The sequence below is a fragment of the Elephantulus edwardii genome, unplaced genomic scaffold (assembly GCF_000299155.1).
Source record: "Elephantulus edwardii isolate Elephantulus edwardi_28Jun2011 unplaced genomic scaffold, EleEdw1.0 scaffold00246, whole genome shotgun sequence".
Taxonomy (NCBI): Eukaryota; Metazoa; Chordata; class Mammalia; order Macroscelidea; family Macroscelididae; genus Elephantulus; species Elephantulus edwardii.
The window spans coordinates 918,184-924,305 of record NW_006399996.1 but is presented as its reverse complement, the minus strand read 5'-3'; the positions used below and the strand labels follow the sequence as shown (position 1 = coordinate 924,305).

At 41.6% G+C, this 6,122-nt stretch overlaps 1 pseudogene; it reads left to right on the top strand.

Annotated features, from left to right (window-relative positions):
• Nucleotides 1-2,954: 2,954 nt before the first annotated feature.
• The window catches only part of LOC102843764, an 18,547-nt pseudogene continuing 15,379 nt past the window's right edge, over nucleotides 2,955-6,122 (top strand).

Genomic DNA, 6,122 nt, shown 5'->3' with positions numbered 1-6,122 from the left:
ACTCCATTTTTCCTCACCTTTTCATCTCCAGAGTAATATATCATATGGTCATCCGACTCAAAATGCCCCATGCCAGTCCATCTCATCTCACCAATACCTAGTATGTCAATATTTATACGTTCCATTTCTTCCTTAACAATATGTAATTTTCCTACATTCATGGTTCTCACATTTCATGTCCCAATCACCAGTGCCTGCTTACAACTGTTTCTCTTCCTTTGTATTTCCATACTTGAAAACTCAACCTCCTTTGCCGTTTCTGTTATCTAAATGTGTTCTTTTGTACATAGGGTTTTCAGAGGCCTGCTATTTCAGAAGTGGGTGGCCAATCCTTCTTCCTAGTCTGTCTCAATGTGAATGTTCAGATTTAGAGAAGTATCAGACAGACCAGCAAGTTAAAGGTATATCCCTTATTGCGGAATTAACTTTAGTGTCAATGTTGCCCTGCCTTTCCCACACGTGTCTTTACCCACTTATTTCCCTGCTCCACCATCCACCAGGATACCCATCCACTTCTACCCCCCCTTCACATCTATCTCCCTTTGACTAGCCCTCCTTCTAATAACTTATATATGAAGCTTCCATGTCTTCTGTGATTCCAAACACATCAGCTGATGGTAGTTCCTTATGTTGGGATCAATGTCTCTGAAGTTTAGTCGTAATGTTTCCAGAGCAAAGCTGATGCATCCTGTAGAACTGGTGTGTAGATAGGCTTTTCTTTGCCCAAGGGCCTCAGGCCCGAGGGCCGGAACGAATGTCGCCCGATTTTTGCGTCTTTGATTACCTGGGAAGGTGGGAGGGTCTGGGAAGATGAGAGGGTCTGAGACTGGCTTCTAAGCTGCCCAGGTTTCAGCTAGCCAGTTGCCTTAACCCCTTCTCTGAGAGGCCTGCCGGAACGAATGTCGCCCGATTTTTGCGTCTTTGATTACCTGGGAAGATGGAAACGTCTGGGAAGATGGGAGGGTCTGAGAGTGGCTTCTATGCTGCCCAGGTTTCAGCTAGCCGGTTGCCCTAACCCCTTCTCTGCGCGGCTTGCCAGAACGAATGTAGAGCGGTGTGTCTCTTGTAGATAACATATTGATAGATTTTGGCTTTTTATCCAGTCTGCTACTCTTTTTCTCTTCAGTGGTGCATTTAAACCATTTACATTCAGTGTGATTATTGAGAGGCAAGGTTTTATTGCTATCATTGTGTTGAGTTCTTTTTGGTGTTGTTGCTAATTACTTTGGTCCATGATGCTTTCTGTGGTATCTCTGTAAGAAGGACATCTCTGTGTCTTTCCTGCAATGCTGGTCTTGTTTTTACAAACTCTCTTAAGTTCTGCTTTTCTGGGAATATTTTTATCTCTCCTTCATATCTGATGGATAACTTTGCTGGGTACAGTATTCTTGGTTGACAGTTGTGTTCTTTGAGTGTTTGATATATGTCCTTCCACTCTCTTCTTGCTTGCATGGTTTCTTTTGATAAATCGGTGCTTAATCTTATCTGCTCTCCCTTATAAGTTACTCTTTGTTTCTCCCTTGCTGCTTTCAGGATTCTCTCCTTATTTTTGGTTCTGGCAAATTTAACTATGATATGCCTTGATGTTTTTCTTTTTGGGTCTAGTCTATAAAGTGTTCGTTGAGCTTCTTGTATATATATTCTCTCATTCTTCATTATGCCTGGGAAGGTTTCCTCTACTAATTCTTCCACAACTTTTTCAGTGCCCATACTTGCTTCTTCCTGTTCTGGGATTCCAAAGATGCACATGTTATTTCTCTTGATGGTGTCCCACATTAGTCTTAGGTTTTCTTCTTTTTCCTTCCTTTTTGATTCTGCTTTTTGCTCTAGCAAATCAGTGGGACAATTTTGTCTTCTATTTCACTGGTTCTTTGTTCCTTCTCTTCAACTCTGCTCATGTGTCCCTCCATCACTCTATCATGTTGAAAGCATCTGAAACATTGGTCTTCATATTTTGGATAGTGGTTTCTTGTTTTTCCAGTGCCACTAATGCCTCATTTGTTTTCTCTACATTGTTCTGGACTGTTGTTTGTTGTGTTGGTTTTTTTTTTTTTTAGCTTCTCCTGGTTTTTGCTTGTAGTATCCTGTAATTCTTCAGGTTTGTCTTTCATCCACTGAAAATATTCAATCATTGTTCTTTTAAATTCTGTGTCAGAAAGTTCCATCAGACTTTCTGGCTTCAGAAAATCCATTGGTACTGTGTCATCCTTTGGGGGTAATATCTTGCTTTGTCCTTGTGTATTGTGTGGGACAGCTTGCTTTCTTCGAGACATTGATATGTTCTTGATCTGAAGATAATGCTCTAGAGATCAGTTGGGTAGCTATCCCACTTGTGCTTTTCTTTGAACACCTGACTCCAGGGAAATGTCAGTTCAGAGCCTGTGAGAGCTGTCTCTTGTAGGTAAGATAGGTCAAGGTGAGATAGAGTCAGGTTGATTACCCAGATGTGTAGACACAGGTGTGGAGCCAAATGGGGTTGCGGAGATCACAAGGGCAGGTCAACCACTTGGGGGACCTCACTCAGGCCTCAGTTGTCTGGGTGTGCTTACAATTGGGGTCCCTATTAAAATTCCAGCTGTCCATCTCCCACCCAGTGGTTTTCATTCACTGGTCCCTGTCCAGTTGGCTCATGCAGTTGCCCTTGCACAGTGGCCCCTGCCTAGGAAGGCTCCTGGGTCCAAGGGGACTCAACAAGACAAAGTCAAATTCCCACCAACTCACTCTCCTCTGGCTGGTCTACAGTGTCCACAAAAGTTCAGCCAAATTATCACTGGCCCGCTCATTCCTGGGCAGTTGGCGTGCCCCCAGACAGCTCAGCCAAATTCCCACCAGTGGGCTCACCCTTGGGAGCTCTCCCAGACAATCGGCAGTGCCCAAAAAAACCCAATTAGGATCCTACCAGCCTTTCTCATGGCAGATCAGTCCCACAGCAGCTCTATTGGTAGTTTCCGACGATGGCTGGCTCCATGGTGTGCCTTTGTGTGCTGACTCAGAATCGCACTGTCCTCGGCTGTTGTTGTACTGCTTGGAGTCTCTAGTGGCCCTGGAGCACTGCTGGGGATGCAGGGTTTTGGTGAGGTCACCAGAGTATGCCAGAAGTGGAGGAGTGTGGGATGTTGGTGGGGTGGTGTCCGTGGACACGGTGCTGTGGCAGGGATGGGGGTGCAGGGCTTGGGCAGCTCTGGGAGTTAGGGGTTGCAGTCTGTTCCCAGATATTAAGTTGCCAGTCCTCAGCAAATAAATCTTCGTGCCGTCGAGTCACCCTTGTGTGCCACGTTGCCCTTCGGGGTTTTCTTTTTAATGTTAAACTTCCATCTATTTAAAGACTGCAGTCCTTGACCTTCTGCAGCAAGCACTTCAGGTCCTCCTCAGTTTCAACAAGCAAGATAGTGTCATCTGCATAACATATGTTGCTGAGAGTCTTTCTTCAATCCTGATGCCACATTCCTCCTCATAGAGCCCAGCCTACCAAATGATCTGTTCTATAAATAGATTGAAACGATGTGGAGACAGAACATGCCCCTTACACTCCTTTCCTTTTTTGAACCATGCAGCATTTCTTTGCTCTTTTCTAAGGACTACTTCCTGGTCCAAGTATAAGTTTCACATGAGCACAATCAAGTGTTCTGGAATTCCCATTCTTTGAAGGTTAGCCACACTTTATTGTGATCCACACAGTCAAATGCCTTTACATAACCAAAGAAACATAGATAGACATTCCTCTGGTACTGTTTGCTTTCAGCCAAGATCCATCTGGTATTGGTGATAATGTCTTTAGTGCCATGACCTTTTCCAAACCCTGCTTGTATTTACAGTAGTTCCAGACTTTTTTGGATCTTGCTAGCATGTGATATAAGTGATATTATTTTATAATTTCCATACTTTGTCGGGTGACCCTTTTTTTGGAATGGGGATAAATATGAATCTCTTCCAGTCAGTTGGCTAGGTAGTCCCCCCCCCCCGATTTCTTGGCACAACCTGGTGAGCACGTCCAAGGCAACATCTGTTTGTTGAAATATGTCAATTGGTATTACATCAATTCCTGGGGCCTTCAGAGCAGCCTGCACTTCCTCCTTCAGCACCATTGCCTCTTGATCATATGTTGTTTCTTGACATTCTTCTGTGTCAGCCAAGTATTTTTAGTACAGTGAGTTTGTATACTCTTTCCATCTTCTTTTAATGCTTCCTGAATCATTTAATATTCAGCCCATAGCATCCTTAAGTATTGTATCTAGAGGCTTGAGTTTGTTCTTTAGTTCCTTCAACTTAAGAAATGTATGTTCTGCCCTTTTGATTTTCTGAGTCCAGCTCCTTGCACTTTCATTTTAATACTTTGTCTCCCCACGTTGTCCTTTGAAATCTTCTATTCAGCTCCTTAGTTCTTGATTTCTTCCCTTTGCTTTGTCTCCTTGGCACTCTAGTGCAATATTCAGGATCTCTTCTGACATCCATTTTGGTCTTTTCATTTTCCTCTGTAATGACCTTTTGCATTCTTCGTGGATGATATTCTCAATATCCTTCCACAGCTCATCTAGTCTTCATTCATTAATGTTAAAGGCCTCAAACCTGTTCCTGAATTGGTTTTTATATTTAGGTGAGAGAGACTCAAGATGAAATTTTTATTCCTATGGATTTGCCTTGAACCTTCTTTAACTTTAATATGAACTTGTATATGAGTAGTTGATGGTCTGTTCCACAATCAGCACCTGGTCTAGTTTTCACTGTGATATTGAATATCTCCAATGATTGCATCCACAGATATAATCTATCTGATTCCTATATATATCATCAGGTGAAATCCATGAGTATAGCCTGTGTTTATGTTTCTTATAAAAGATATTAGCAATGAATAAATTATTAATTGTGCATTAGAATCTTAAATATGAATTACATCTCAACAACAAGGGAAAAAAAGGTCCTTACTGCTGGACCAAAAGGCAACATGGATAGAGAAAGAAAGGATTGAAATTGTCAACGATTTCCTCTTCCTTGAATCAGTAATCAATAGTCTTGGCATCAAGAATCAGGAAATGTGATGCACTTAGCAAATGTGCTGTCAAGAACTTCTGTAAAATACTGAAAAACAATGATGTCAGTTTGAAGACTAAGGCACACCTAATTCAGGTCATCGTCTTTCTAATCATTTGCTACATATCTGAGAGCTGAACAATCAATAAAGGTGATAGAGAAGAACTGATGTTTTTGAGCTGTGGTGTTAGGAAAAAAATAGTGAATACTCCATGAATTATCAAAAGAACAAACAGATGCATCTTGGAAAAAGTGCAGCCAAAGTGTACCTTCTAGGCAAAGATGGTGATGCTTTGTCTCTTCTATTTCAGGTATGGTTCTTAGGAGAGATTATTCCTTGGAAAGTGGCATCGTTCTTGGAAAGGTGAAGAGTCAATGAAAGACAGGAAGACCCCTCAAGATGGATTGACACAGTGACTGCAGCAATGGGTTCTAGTGTGTTAGACATGATGAGGATGGCACAGTATAGCATAGGGTTCAGGTCTTTCAGTCACCGAGTCGCTATGAGTTGTACTTGACCCGACAGACCTAACAGCAACCACCACAGCAACATTAATTGGCCAGCACTGAAATATTTCAGGAAGTAGCACATGATCAAAAGCCAATGGTAACAAAGTAAGAAATTCAAACTGTACCGAAGGCTTTGGCAAAATATAAGGTGCCAGAAATAAATTTGATATCAACTGACATGTTTTAACTAACAGATAAAACGCTGGACATGCTCACCAATTGGGAAGATATTCATATTTACTCTCATTCCTAAGAAAAGTTATTTAACATAATGTAAGCATTATCAAACAACATCTTTATTTTTGTTTTTAATATCCATTTTTTATTAGTTTGCACACAAAACTCATATACATTGTGTTTCATACTTTCTTTGATAACACAGCAAGCAAATTATTACTAAAGATTATCCAAAAGTGGTAAGAATAGTACATTGATAAAACAACTATATCATCTCACCCCAGTGATAGCAAAAATTAGCAGAACAGCAAGCAACAAATGCTGGTCAGGTTGTGGAGAAACTGGAACCCTTATTCACTGTTGGTGGGAGTGTAAAATGGTGCAACCACTGTGGAAGGCAGTATGGC